This window comes from Uloborus diversus, chromosome 6 (genome assembly GCF_026930045.1).
Source record: "Uloborus diversus isolate 005 chromosome 6, Udiv.v.3.1, whole genome shotgun sequence".
NCBI lineage: Eukaryota > Metazoa > Arthropoda > Arachnida > Araneae > Uloboridae > Uloborus > Uloborus diversus.
In genome coordinates this window covers 168,347,507-168,363,309 of record NC_072736.1, presented here as the reverse complement: position 1 = coordinate 168,363,309, position 15,803 = coordinate 168,347,507, and the positions used below count along the sequence as shown (strand labels likewise).

Genomic DNA, 15,803 nt, shown 5'->3' with positions numbered 1-15,803 from the left:
TTTGATGAGTTCACTAACCTGCATCCAGTAACAGTTTATAATGCAAAAAACAATGTATTTCATGCTAGGTTCGTCCCCCCCCCCCTCCCACTACACTTTTTTAGGTTTTTGACAAAATTAATAATTTTCCCGTGACTTTTATGATCAAAATGAAATTCTTTAACAGTTCCATGTTTTCCCTGACCACTTAACCATGCTTAATTGGCAAAGCCAGTGATGTAGTTGGGCACCGTCCCCCGAATTATATTTGGTTTTTTAGAGTACAAATAACGAAAATCTTGTACAAATTAGCTTCAAACCACTGTTTCTTTTAAACCCAACCCCCAAGTTGAGTTTTCCTATTTTTTTCACTCCACCTACAGCACTGAGTAAAACCAATTTGGTTTTATTTGATGAAGTAGAAATTCGAGGTAGCAATGAGTTGTTAATTGCTCAAAATTTTCTAATAAAGCCACATTAGAAGTCAAGGGAGTGTATGAGGGAGAGGCCGAGGGGAACCTGGCCCCTCCCAAAATCTGAATTTATTAAGATATTAAAAGTTACAGGTAGCTATTATTACTTGGTTTTAGTTTGCTCACAAATAATTTCCAAACTTTTAGCCTCAAAAAAAAAAAGAAAGAATGAATGATAATAATAATACATTAGATGACACCAGGCAGTGGTGCAACCAGAGGGTCCAGGGCGTCCCTTACTTAAGAAAAGAAAAGAGCGTGTCTTGGGAAAAACAAAGTTATTTTAATAAGAAAAGCAAGTAATGTTGGAAAAAAATCTTAATTCTCTTAAAAATAAATCTTTAAATTAAAATTTTCTAACGATGTAGATTATTGGTTAGCAAATTTAAATTCCCTTCTCTCTCTCTTTTTTTTCACTACCCTTTTTTTTTCCAGTCAATCTAAAATACGTCTTCAAAATGCTACCTTCATAGCTCTTCTCCCACGCAAGAAATTTAGAAAAAGGTTTAATTAGTCTGTCGGAGACGGAGAATAATATGAGAAGAATGTGAAATTGATGTCCTAAAAATGCATTTATTTAGGCGTTTTTTAGAACATCAGTTTCACAACATTTCCGGAGGAGGGTCCTGAAATGGATCTTTTTAAGAGTTCATTTTTAAAAAATTTTGGAGGGAGATCTCAACTGCTCCTTAACACTTTTCAACTCTAAAAATAACTTAAAATTGGGCTTTTTAATTTCGAAACCTTTTCAGGGGAGGGTCTCCAAACTCTTCTTTTCCAAAGATATCCTAAAATTGACTTCAGTTTTGAAAAAAAAAAATCAGGAGGGAACCTCCTCTCCTTTTCTCTATCATTACCAAATATGTCCTGGGTTGTGCTTCAACGTCGAACTATTTCTGTACAGATCCTTAGAGGTTTTCAAATTTTGAAAATTTCTTCCTGGTAGCTCCCTCATCCATACACACATCTCTAAAAGTGTTTTTAGAATTTCAATTTCGAAAACTTTTTGAGGGCTTCCACCGATGCCCCCCTACCTACGTCCTTCTTCTGACGAACCAGAGATAGTTTACTATTGGAGTTTTAAGACTTGTGACTTTTAGTATCCATTTTGCTTCAAAGTAATAAGTTGCACATTAAGAATGTCAGTTTTAAACTTATTTTAAATTTTATGAATTCTCTTGTTTACTGCGTTTAAAAATAAATTTTAAAAACTTGATCAATGATCCTGAAGGAAGATGAATAGGGCGAGAGTATGAAAGCTTCGACTTATGAAGACTTTTATCCGTGAAAATTTCTGGAAAGAGCATTCAATCCCCTAATATTGCAAAAGATAGCTTGAAATTGACTATAGTAAGGAAAAATACTCGGGGAAGGAACCTCAACCCCATCTCACCCAACCTTACCATTAAAACGTTCCGAAAATAGCGTTTTTGACACCAATTTTACAAATTTCTACGGAGGGTCCTGATCCCCTTCACGCATCCGTTTCTTTTGACTACTACCTCTCTCTAGCAACAGCTGGGGTATAACATTTATACCCTAGCTTTTATCTTCACTTTTTTAATAGGGAGGCATACAATGTTTGCACACCTCTTTCTGTTAGGTGAATGTATTTTTATCAACCAATGTGATAATGTACTCAGCTTCATATGAGGTTTTTGCTTGAGCATGGTATTAGCTACTCCAGACCAGTAGGGTACCTACAGAGTCTGGCGCCTCTTGCAAACTTAAGAAATTGCGCCCCCCCCCCTGGATTGCCCTGATGGGAAGTCACCGGAGGTCACTGTGAACTCCCAAAAAATTTTGGGGAGAACATTTGACTCAATGATTTGACAAATTAGGAGACAGTATTGTAATTTTAATATTCTTAATTTCTTTTTTTTTTTTTTTTAATTTTCTTCAATGATAATAATGCCCAATGTTCCTTTGCAGTAGATGTTATGTATATATATGTGTATATGCTCAAATTTTATCATTTGGAAAAGTTGGGATTTCATTTGGCAAATTGAGAATTTTCTCCTTCCCAAAAGTTTTAGTCCCCCCCCCCCCCATCATTTCACATTAAATCAATAAAACCAATAAACATTTCTCAGTTCTATTTATAGCAATGATAGCAATGTATTTACTATTTTTTTCAAAACCGCTTTAACTTTTTATAGAATTTATTTCAAACAACTAGGAGAATGTACAATAAATATAATTTACACATTTACTAAAAGAAAGAAAGAAACCTTTTTTTTTTTTAAATACACTCCTGTTGGTGAAAATTACAACACCATGAAGGAAGCATCATAGTTGAATGAAATTTAATATACTGTTGAATGGTAATGGTACAAATAAATGATTACATTTTCTAACCAAACAAACAATAAAAAGAGGTGGAAATTAGCATTTTGTGTGGCCACCATGCGCTGCAATAAGAGCTGCTACACGACTTGGCATGAAGTGAAACAAAGTTTGAATATCTGCCTGCGGAACAGTATTCCATATTGTTTGTATGCGCAACCAAAGTTTGTCTGTCGAAGCAACAGGACGAGGATCACGAGCGAGATGCCGCCCAACGAAATCCCACACCTGTTCAATCGGTGACATATCCGGGGAATATGCATGCCAAAGAAGAAGCTGTACCTGCTGCGAATCAAGGTAGGATTTGACAGTCCTGGCGACATGTGGATGGGCATTATCCTGCTGAAATATAGTCCCTGGCAATCCTTGCAGGAAAGGAATAGCTTGGGGCTGTAAAACTTCATTTAGGTATCGGGTACTGTTCAAATTGCCCACAATTCGTAGCAATTGTGATCGTCCATAATATGCTACGGCACCCCAGACCATAACTCTGGGTATTTGTCCACTGTGGCGTTCGATAATGCATTCCGGAATGTGTCGTTCACCGGCATAGCGCCCGACACGAATTCGGCCATCATGGTGCCACAAATTGAAGCAGGATTCGTCAGAAAAGACGACCTGCTTCCAATCAGCATGCCAGCTCCTATGCATATTGGTCCATTGTAGCCGTAGGCGGCGATGGTTTTGCATGAGAGGAATCCTGTATAAAGGAATCTTTGCGTGCAGCCCACGCTGCAGCAGACGTCTCCGAATTGATGAAGCACACAATGAAACACCTGTAGCTGTTGACCACTGTGCTGCAAATCGTCTAGAAGGAGCTGTGTGGTCCGTCAATGCCATACGCACCAGGTGTCTGTCCTCGAGAGCTGACATCACATTTCGGGGTCCAATCCCGGATTTCTGAGCCGTTTGATCAACGTCCGTCCACTGCTTCCAAAGGCGCATGATTGTGCTGCTGTTACGCTGCACATGAGCGCCTATGGCACGATAAGACAATCCAGCCTCACGAAGGCCGACAATTCTGCCCCGTTCAAACTCCAAAATTTGCTCAGATTTCGCTTTCTTTCGTCGAAGAGGCATAGTAAAGATTCAGTTTAACGTTTACTCTAACATATAACCGCCGATAATCATAGACGCCTCGCTACAGCCGTCTATTTATATTCGGTTCGATCCGCCGCACAGTGGAGTATTTGACTGAAAATCCTGGCCAAAACTAGTTTGAAATTTTCACCCTTCTGAAGGCGACATCCTTGTGTGCGTTTGTGCGCTGTACGGCGAAGCTATCCCACTTATAGACATGAAACTTGGTATACAAGTTGTCTGAAATGTCTAATGTTACAATTTGAAACTCGATTTTTAAAATTTGAATTAGAAAATGAAATATTTAATATTTTATCCACGGTTTAGACTTTTGCATGTTTACGACCGTAAAAACGATCCTAGTAAACGTAGAAAAAAACCCAATGCATCACTAGATAGGAAAAATAATTTTCTTCAAGATTATGGTTTGTTTGAAGTTCTAACGTAATTAACCGAATTTCTAAGAATTTACAAAGGGAGGTCACTTTTTCGACTTTTTTCAATTATTCAATCCATGTAAACTAAAATTCTCGCATCTAATATTCTAATAATGTTATGGCTCTGAAACTTTTTAAGGAAATAATATAAACACCTTACCTTCATTTACAGCGAAAACGGTGAAGTTATGTTCTTTCACTGATTTATAATGAATTTTTTTTCAATGAGTTGAAATAAAAATTTTCAATAATTTTCACTCGATCCGAAATGAATGCCACGGTTGGCTCTTTGCCAATAATGCTTAGACAAGTGATAAGTAAACATGTTCGATGCGAATTGCTGTTTTCCTTTGAAGATATGTAATTAAGTGCACTGTTCGATGGGGGAAAGAGCAAAAAGCGGTTAAAAAAATCCTAGTATTCTGTACAAAACACTAATTTGAAACCAAAAAAATAATCAATTTTATTATTTTCGTTTGGTTTCAATTATTAAAACCACGAGTTAATCATGCACAAAAAGAATTAAAGACAAGGGTTTCGGGTTTACAAAGAACCTTTTTTCTATTGAAAATAAATAAATAAATAAATAAATGAACTAGGATATTTTAACTGTAAAAACACTCGAAAATGGATATTCAAAAGCTCTTTGTTTTTGAATTGTATATATTGTGCTCGTACCTTGGGTCGATCCTTAGTTTTACATCGTGTGATGTGTCCCGCTAAAAATTGTACGAACAAATTTGGAACTAAAATTTTATATAACTTTAATTTCACAATGAGTAGGTAAAATGTCTTAAATATGGATAGCTCGCTAGCGTAGGAACGTTAGGAGACAATTACAATTGTCTCCTAACGCTAGCAAGTGTGTGTGTGTGGTGGGGGGGGGGGGTATTTCCCCCCTTTTTCTACGTATAAGGGGGAAAGCCCCCCTCCCCCGGCACATTATTTGCAGCAATGAGCTGAAAAAATATAAATATTTATTTATTTTATCTAAAATCTATCTCAATTTTAAGGAAGAGCACATTTTCTTAGCGAGATCACAAAATAATTTAATTTATTAACTCATTAACGTACATGAGAAAATTAATATAACTGAACGCAAACACATGGTTTAGGGGTGCAGTGAATCTCTTTAGCGATGCATATAGGTAAGCGTTTTCGAAATTAATTGGATGATTCTCATTCCATAACTTACATCTTTACACATTGATGAAGCGGTTTCTCATAACCATGAAACTCGTGTCTGAAATTTTATTGTTGTTTGTGCGCTCAAATATGTCGATCTTTTCATTCAGTAGTACTTATGATAACTTTTTTGCAAATTTATTAAATCTTTGTAGGTAAATTCAGTTTAAAATCATGACTTGTCACAAAAAGATCGGATTATGCACTTTTTTTTTAAAAAATCATTTAAAAAAAGGGCAGTTGTAGGCGGAAGATTTTTTTGCTGAAATTAGCACTAGAGACTTTGCCAAATACGATGCAACTTTCAAAACAGCCCGACCAAGCCCGACACCCATTTAAAAAGCTTTCTCTAGTTATAAATTAAGGCGAAAAGCCTTTAAAAATCTCACGTACCAAGTTTTCTTTATTTTTTTCACTAAAAGAAAATAAAAATATTTACTTTTATTTATAATTAGCACTAAGCCCTGACATTTCTTTATACCGTAAAATTGGTTTGGTTCAATTCCATTCATTTAGAAAGCCACAAAAAAATCTACATTGAAACGTAATAATTAAGCTGAAACGTAACAAAAAAGCGAAAATTCTTATAGAAATCTCATCTTTCACCGAGGCTATCAGAAATTGTATGTGACTCAAGTTTTCAAAACAGGTGCCGATCGATGCACCAGTTAGTCAACTATCATGGAATAAATTTTCATAAAAATCGGGTAAATTTTTAATTTTGGACTTTTGGCCAGGATTTTCAGTCAAATACTCCACTGTGCGCCGTTCAGATGGCGCTGCTCAACATACGCATGCGCTACCGGTCTGCAATTCTAATCATTTGCATATCATGCCCTACTTTACATTTGATGCAATTTTCAGCTCTCTCGCGTAAATCCTTCGTGGTGTTGCATTTTTCACAAACAGGAGTGTAAAAATCAAAGTAATAAAAAAATTCTATTATAATTAGGAGAGCAAAGCAAACACAATAAGCATGGCTTATCTGAAATTGACTAAAAAACATGACTATTTACATACGGCCAAAACAAAAGTACGATATATTTGCTAATGTAAGCCTCCCAATATTTTGTTCAAATAAGACTTTTTATGCTTAGATTATTAATTATAATGAGAATAAATACTTAGCCTAAGAAAAGCTATACACGAAAAAATATCGCCTCCTCCTTGAAAAAAAATGAAATCATCAGGCATCGAACGACCACCGCTCTCTGGCATACAAATTGTGTGTGTGTTTAGCTAACTCAATGAATCAGAATACAATTTCAAGCCACAAGTGAAATCCCCCCAACCCTTTTTTTTTTTTTTTTTGAGAATTAAGGATTGTTTCATTTTTCCCCTCTAGCTCTTTTTTTAGAAAGTTTATTTTATTTACAAAAACCTTTTCTACCCATATGATTATTTTTTTTAAAAATTCAAAAAAAAGAAAAAGCCCCAATTATGTTTTTTGTAAGTTAGTCGAAATGCCCCCCCCCCCCAGTTGCTGCTCCCTTGACGAGAGCCACTCCTGCCGAAACCCTCAGAGGCATGCACACGGGGGTCCCCAGAGGTACTGCATTACTCCCATTAGCTCAAAAAAAAAATCGACGAGGTTAGAAGTCCTGAGCACCATGTTTTGCTGTGGCTGACTGGCAAAGAAGCTTCTCCTAACCAAATTCTACATCACACACACTCAGCTTTCATAATTTCGTCTTCTTGTATGCATTTCATTTATGCTATGATAGTTTTTTAAAAAAATGTTTTCATGAAACGGTGCAAGAACTAATGTTTCGCGAAATCAAGTCAAGTTTGAAATTTGAATAGGGGGGTGGGGAGCTCTTTTTGACATCCATCAAATGAAATTTAACCCCCTTTTTACACGAAAGGAGTTCAAAAAATTTTAACACTTAGTAAAAATATCAAGGAATATCATGCTCTTCATGAAAAATAAAGATGATTCCAGGTGAACTTAAACGATAGCATCCTACCTCCATACCCTTTCATAGAAATTCATTATTGAAAATAACATTAGGAATTAATTTCTTTGTTCGCCTGTAAATTTACAAATAATAGATGATGAATTTCTCGCCAATTTGCTACGTTCATTTGCTTGCTCGTGTTACGGTTCCACATTAGGTATGATAAATTCGTAATTTATTCGTCCATGTTGTGATAATTTGCTCGGCAAAATTTTCTTAAAATTGGAATATAAAAGGAACAAAATCGAATTTTCGAAAAATCACTTCAAGGTGCACACCCCCATGCTACAAACTAATTTTGTACCAAATTTCATGATAATCAGCCGAACTGTCTAGGGGCTAAGCGAGTCACAGAGATCCAGACAGAAAGACTTTCAGCTTCATTATTAGTAACTAGTGGCACCCGCACGGCTTTGCCCGTAATAGAAAAATTAAAAGGTCCTTTGGTTCGCCTGTATATTTACAAATAATGTGTGGTGAATTTTCTCGCCAATTGGCTTGTGCCCGTGTTACAGTTCCACGTTATGATAATTTCGTATCTCGCCAATTGGCTTGTGCCCATGTTACGGTTCCACGTTATGATAATTTCGTAATTTATGATAGTTTTTTTCTTAAAATTGGAATAAAAAAAGAACCACATCGAATTTTCGAAAAATCGCTTCGAGGTGCACACCCCCATGCTACATACTAACTTTGTGTCAAATTTCATGAAAATCGGCCGAACGGTTTAGGCGCTATGCGCGTCACAGACATCCAGACATCCTACAGACATCCTACAGACATCCAGACATCCTCCGGACAGAGAGACTTTCTGCTTTATTATTAGTAAAGATAAAGAAGATGACAATCAATGGTCCGCTTAAAGCTATCCACCCTCTTGCTCATTATCGCCTCTCCATAAGGACTCATAAAAGCTACTTCCTTTATCTTTCATTTGTTTGTGGTAAACATTTTGCAGGAAACATTCCTTCATTCTTGCTTGACTATGCTGGTTTCCCGTGATGAGTGGCTATCTTTACTAATAATAAAGCTGAAAGTCTTTCTGTCCGGAGGATGTCTGGATGTCTGTGACGCCCATAGCGCCTAAACCGTTCGGCCGATTTTCATGAAATTTGGCACAAAGTTAGTATGTAGCATGTGGGGGTGTGCACCTCGAAGCGATTTTTCGAAAATTCGATGTGGTTCTTTTTGTATTCCAATTTTAAGAAAAAAACTATCATAAGATGGACGAGTAAATTACGAAATTATCATAACGTGGAACCGTAACATGGGCACAAGCCAATTGGCGAGATACGAAATTATCATAACGTGGAACTGTAACACGGGCACAAGCCAATTGGCGAGAAAATTCACCATACATTTTTTGTAAATATACAGGCGAACCGAAGGACCTTTTAATTTTTCTATTACGGGCAAAGCCGTGCAGTTACCACTAGTTTTAAATAACCAAAAGAAGTGGATTTAATCTGTTACATGAAGAAAAATTCTTAAAATAATTTCTCCCCATATCCCAATTGGAAGTAGGGGACAATATCCATTTACTGAAATTCTTCAATGTGTAATAATATAAATACATGAGTTTACTGTGTTTAACATGTTATTCAAGATTATATTCAACAATAATAATTACTTAATATTGGTTTTAAACACTTTTGTCTAAACCCGTCACCAAAACCAAAATCCATATTTTGCAGCTTAATACGACTACAATTTTTAAAAATATTTATGAGATTATTAATCTTTCATCACTGCTTTTTAGCATAACACAATATTGCAAATTCAATAATTGACCTGAATCTCAGATTTTTGTTTTGCAAGTCAATTTTTAGTTTCAGCACTTACGTCCGACAAAATAAGTCAAACGTTTTATTTTTCACTCATTTTTAATGAGAACATTTAGCAAAAATTCTTTTCATGCTAAATTATTCTACATATATGGGTAAGTAATAGAAAAAAATATTTTGATCAGTTTCAAAATTGTTCACCACTAGAAGTTTCGGTCTTAATGAGTAAAAAATTAGTGTAATTTTTATGTCAAACATCTTGAAATCGGCTAAGAACTGTTATATACGGACTGACGATCTTCAACACATAATTAAACTCATTAGTGTGTTTTGGTAATGTAATTTAAAATCCTAGTACATATACAACTCAAATGAAGAATGATCTCACCTAAAGAAAGCTATAAAACAGTTTTGTTCACAAACTCCAATAAGTCTATTATTACTGGTAAACTTGTAATAGAAACATAATTTGACAACATTTATTCATTAACATTCCCTTTTCAATTAATTTTTACTAGCGTATATAGTCACATATAAGTCGAGAAATTTGTTAGAAAAAGCGAGATTAAAAGTTCAAGGGTTAACTTATACGTGGGGCAGAAATTCCGAAAAAATATTTTTGCTAACAATTCTTGGAAGAAAAAACACTTGAAAACGTGAACATTTTTCCGATTTTAGCCCAACCCTTTTAAGCAGATGCTATAGAGTAAATGCTTACACATTCTGCTATAATTTTACATGGTATGACTGAAATAAAGACTAAATAATTGCAGCAAACGGCCGACTACGAGAAAAGTACAGGAATTGCCATATTTGCCGATTTTCCCGATAGTCGAGAATGAACACTCATTTTTTAAAACAATAATAAAAAATGGCTACAGGGCAGAATTTTATTGATATTTATTCAAAATAAAAGCAACAGGCAACAAAAATCGTCGTAGCAAAATCAAGCCCTTTACAAAAATCGCGATTGCAGAAATGAATCCTTTTTGTGCAAAAGAATAATAATGAGATATTTAAAATACACCACCAGCTCAGTTATTCCATCCGAGGACTGCAGTTGTGTGCTTTTTAGCACTCATTAGCCCGGAATAGGAATCACATGAGCTGGTGGCGAAAATCCTCTTAAGGGAGCCAAGAGAGCCAAACAAACTGGTAGCTGATGTAGAATTAGAACACCAGATGAGTGACCGCAGCAATGGTGCGGTTCAACTCAAAGATTGATGGCAAGGCATGGTATTTTGTAGTAAGTTACTGCCCTAAGCCAGGGCTAAGGCAGAAATACTTAAAATGCACCACCAGCTCAGTTATTCCATCCGAGGACTGCAGTTTCGTGCTTTTTAGCACTCATCAGCCCGGAACAGGAATCACATAAGCTGGTGGCGAAAATCCTCTTAAGGGAGCCAAGAGAGCCAAAATATAGGTGGTGTATTTTAAGTATTTCTGCCTTAGCTCTGGCTTAGGGCGATAACTTACTACAAAATTATGAGATGTTTTTTAAAATAAAAAATGTTCACTGCATTTCATTTTCCTCCTTTTTATAATGTTTATATTGAAAATTAGCAGCAAAACGTTCCCGATTTTTTCAGAAAGTAGGAGCTTGACTTATACGCAGGTTTTCGATTTTTTCTCCGATTTCCCTCCTAAAAGTAGGGGGGTCGACTTACGTGCGAGATACACTTGTACAAGAGTATATACAATGGTACCATAAACTAAAACAATACTTTAAGTTATAAAAACTAGACAGCTATAAAAACTAAACAGAAAAATGAATAAATATATTCAACAATTTTTTAGTCGAGCAGAACCATGTTTATCCGATCTCTGATTTATCCACCACATCAAATTTCTCGAGTTAAAAAAATATACACTTAAGTGATAATTTGAAATTATGAAGGTAAGAATAAAATTTTAAATATGCCAAATATACTTGCTTTTCATTTTGGTTCAAATACAAATGTGACGACCAGCAACAGGCTCTTGGCCCAGCTAGGCTGGTCCTAGTCAATTTATTAGTCCCCAATGAAGATCAATGGCCCTCTTAAAGCTATCCACCCCCTTGCTCACTACCACCTCTACCGGTAAGCTGTTCCAAGTGCACACCACCCTACTATAGTAATAGTTTTTTTCTTATTTAAAGGTTAGCCTGAGATTTTAATAGCTTAAAACAATGACTCCTCGTCCTGTTTTTCGGTGCAAAAGTTTAATCCATTAACATAATTCATACAATGCACAACTCCTGCATTGATCGCAAAATAAATTTTTCTCATTTAACAAACATGCAATGTCAGTCCGACACCACTGCAGCTGAACTGAATATGATAAAGTGCTTGCGAGTAACAATCCTATGTAATTTCAGGGTTGTATGAGTTTTGGCCAGTGGTGGTTTTAAACATGGGTAAAACGGGTTAAAACCAGCTTGGATAAAATCAGTTTTGGCTATTGGAGGTGGATATACGAAATTATAAAATTAGAAATAAAAATAAATGAGTACCTAATTAAAAGTCATATGAAACACCAATCCCATGATCAGTCACTATTCATTATTTAAGTAAACAAGTAACTTTACACCCTAGGCAAGTAATAAAGGAACAGCATGTTTAAGATTATTCACATCATAGGAGAAATATGTCATAATATATCATTCTTTAAAAATATGTTTCCAACAGTACTTATTTTTTAATTTGTTGAATTCTGAAAAATAGCTATTAGTTTATATTGCAAGTTGTTTCGTAAATTCCTAATAAACCAGTGTCCTTTGTTGTGAACAATTTTTAATGTTAATAAGAAAAGTTGCATTTAAATCAAGAAATCAGTTTTAAAAATTATTTTAATAATGATAAATAGACATCCTATTTATTTTAACTATGCATTAAAATGTGCAAAATTATGCATACAAACTGTATGTGTATACACATTAGTGTGCTTTTATGCAATAGTTTTGGCCGGCTTTTGACAATGGAATGGCCATACAGTAGAAGACCGTTATAACGCCGACCTGTATAACGCAATTCTCTATAAACCGCACTACTTTTTAGAAGTAAACAATTGGTTTTGAAGTTTAAAAAATCCCTCTGTTTTGCCTTGCAAACATGAAAATTGTTAGGAAAATTAAATTTTGAATCAGTTTTTCATCTTTTCATCTTAATTCAAAGCTTTTAAATGAAAATTAGCATTCACAGTAAAATGGAAATACCAGATGGTTCTTGAAAATGCAGCTCTTATGCAAACCATGAAGCTAGCAGAAGTGCAGGATTTTGAGTGTGAAACATATTTATTTGTGAATAACTAATTGTAATATTAGTGCTTTAATACTCATTGCAGATAAAACTCATTCTGAAGTGCTAATATATAGATATATTCTGAATATTAGTTTCAAAATTTGTGAAATGATCTATATAACGCAAAAGCTCTGGTCCCAAGGTGTGCGTTATAACGGTCTTCTACTGTAATAGGTTTTGTTCAGCTAAAACTACAACTCTGTGTAATTTTGTTACAAAGCAGCATTTTTTGCTGCAATAAAAGATAAGTCTGCTTATTTACAAAATGTGTTTTGCTTAGTACCCATACTATCCAGATTTTTGTTTATACAGACTGCTTTTGGTCCCAGTAAGTCTGGATAAACGAGGTTCTACTGTGTACTTATCTTCTTTACTAATAATAAAGCTGAAAGTCTCTCTGTCCGGAGGATGTCTGGATGTCTGTAGGATGTCTGTGATGTGCATAGCGCCTAGACCGTTTGGCCGATTTTCATGAAATTTGGCACAAAGTTAGTATGTAGCATGGGGGTGTGCACCTCAAAGCGATTTTTCGAAAATTCGATGTGGTTCCTTTTCTATTCCAATTTTAAGAAAAAAACTATCATAAATTACGAAATTATCATAACGTGGAACCGTAACATGGGCACAAGCCAATTGGCGAGATACGAAATGATCATAACGTGGAACCGTAAGATGGGTACGAGCCAACTGGCGAGAAAATTCACCATACATTATTTGTAAATATACAGGCGAACCAAAAGACCTTTTGATTTTTCTATTACGGGCAAAGCCGTGCGGGTATCACTAGTCATAAAATAAGAAAACAACGTATCATATAAAGTTTTTTTTTTTTCTATTGTGTAAGATTGGTACGAGCTCAGGTGGGGTTCCGTGCAGTGCAGGCAGCAACGGGAGGGGTTTTGGGTTAAAATCTCTCCCAGAACTCGAATACATTCATTTTCCCAGTTCAAATTAAAGGAAATAACAGTATTTGAACTTATCCAAGCGAGGAAGGTTTCAACAAAATATCTTACTGCCATAGCTAGATAATGTAGAAGCACACAGGCGCAGTCCGTGCATGGATACATTTGCCACTGTGCAGACACATTTGCTGCAAATATGTACTTTGCTCAAAAAATTTTAATTAATATCAATATTAAACAATGGTTATCTTGAAAATCTGCAGTTAAATTACTGAAATTCATCTCTTGCTTTCATGGATACATAATTGAAAGCAAAATAAGCATAATGAAAATTTTATCCTACCCACTGTATATTGTTTTAAATACTTGCAGATAGTTTTGAGCAGTATGCGCAGATACTTTGCATTTTTATCTTACTATGCTTACTGCTTTTTATGATAGGGAGGCAGTTGCAAACTACTTTCCAATTCTTAAATATACGATATTTCATGATGAATGTATAAGAAAGCTATGGTTTATAAAAAAGATGAAACGTTCTCAATAAAGCGCAACAGGACATTCGTAAAGATATTGATGTATTTGAAGATGAATCTTGATGATGATGAAGTTTTAAAAGACCCCAAAAAATGAATATAATGTAAAAGTAAAACCAATGATATATATATATTCTGTATTTTTTTCTGCTTTCTTTGTTTTAAAGTCATAGTGATATCAATACGAATTATTGTTTTGAAAGGAGTTATATTTAAATATTTTCTAATCCATAGAAACTCTTTCAAAGTCCATCGAATATTTTTGAATAATAAATGAACATGAAAGAAAGCAACAATTTTTAATTTTGAAAACTGCTCCCAGAAAAAAATTTTGCCTGTGCCACTAGGTCCGTGGTGGCTTGGACATGGAAAACGTCTGCCCTAGAGGAGAAAGCCTCAAATGTAATTTTGCCAAAGGGAGCCTATTTGCTTTAGTACAGCTCTTTACAAGTGAAATGCCTAGTTACTAATTCTCAAAATCTTTTCCTTATAAATAGTATCAGCAATTACGAGGGCTTACACAAAGTGGGGGGGAGGGGTGCAAATCCCTCAGAAAATGATGCAAGGTGGTTCTGAGTGGAGTTATAGTAACAGTTATGTACTTCTTCCTACATACTTCAATAAAGCAATATATTTCCTGAACATAGGCCTAGCAAACTATCAGGATAACGAATATTGTAGGTGCCAGTTACATAAAAGAAATCTCATTTTCAAGTAATTTCAACAAACTAGATTGAAACTTTAAAGAAAACTGATTAATGTCTAAGAGCAAATGAAAGAGCGTACTGGTAGATCGATTTGTATGACTACTATACTTCAATTAAAAAGCTAAAACAGGAGCTCTATTTTGAAAGTAAGCAAAATCCACAAAATTATGGTTCATTTAAATTTCTACAGAAAAACAAGGCTCCAAACATCAAAAGCAATGAGTACAAGGGTTCTGTAAAATAATAATAATAAATAAACAAAAACGATGAAAGCGACTGTAAGACAAAACAATTTAACACCATAATGATTTGAGTAAAAGTTAGGTCCTATATACAATGCAGCAAGCTCTCCGATGACAAGATTCATAGTTTGTTTATGCTTTTCTTTTTACATCCACAAAATCAAAACAAGAATACAAAGCTGCGGACTAAGAATTAACCCCAGAAATTTAACACCGCCGGCTCTCAACTTTCTTGAATTACGAGAAACAAAGCAATAAACACTCACCTCAATATGCGCCTTTGCCGATGGAAAATGTGAGTACAGAAAACACAGTAGCACACGTCACAACAAAAATTCAAAACATTAACATGTAGTGATCGGGAAGATGAGTCAAAGATGAATCAGGTGTATTTGGGAAAGTAATTGATGGAGGTGGTCAGATTGAAGCCTAAAGACAGGTTAATAGCACCAAATATTAATAATTTCGTCAAAATTTCAGGAAGTTACTCTTAACATCCTGAGGGTAAAATTCATGCCTCGAGGGAAGGCATTAAAGTCACGGCCAAGTTCACGACTCAAGTTTTCGAATCACATCCGCATGTTACGTATCGTGGACGTTTACGTCACTACCGGTTGTTATGATGCCACTTCAGAAAACTATGAAATCATTTCTAAACGAAGGGCCGTAGTAGCCTGATCGGTAAGGCATTGGACTCGGGGCCGGAGGGTCTCGGGTTCGATCCTCGCTGGTCGAAGACCCACCGTCGTCATTAAAGGTCCTCCAAGTGAAACAATACCTCTGGGGGTGCTAGCACCAGGTAGCTATTAGCTCTTGGACTAGTTCTAAATTCTCATTAACTGTTCGATCCGGTGATGGTGCTGCCATCTATCGGTATATAAAATAACGGAGGCAAG

The 15,803-nt window shown here is 35.4% G+C and overlaps 1 protein-coding gene across 1 annotated transcript in view; it reads right to left on the bottom strand.

The window, feature by feature from the left end:
- LOC129224719 (hydroxymethylglutaryl-CoA synthase 1-like) overlaps positions 1-15,449 on the bottom strand; it is an 85,876-nt gene extending 70,427 nt beyond the window's left edge. The window contains exon 1 of the mRNA XM_054859265.1: positions 15,174-15,449. The gene's annotated coding sequence lies outside the window, so the exon portion shown is untranslated. The remainder of the gene's footprint in view (positions 1-15,173) is intronic.
- Between the last annotated feature and the right edge of the window lie 354 nt (positions 15,450-15,803).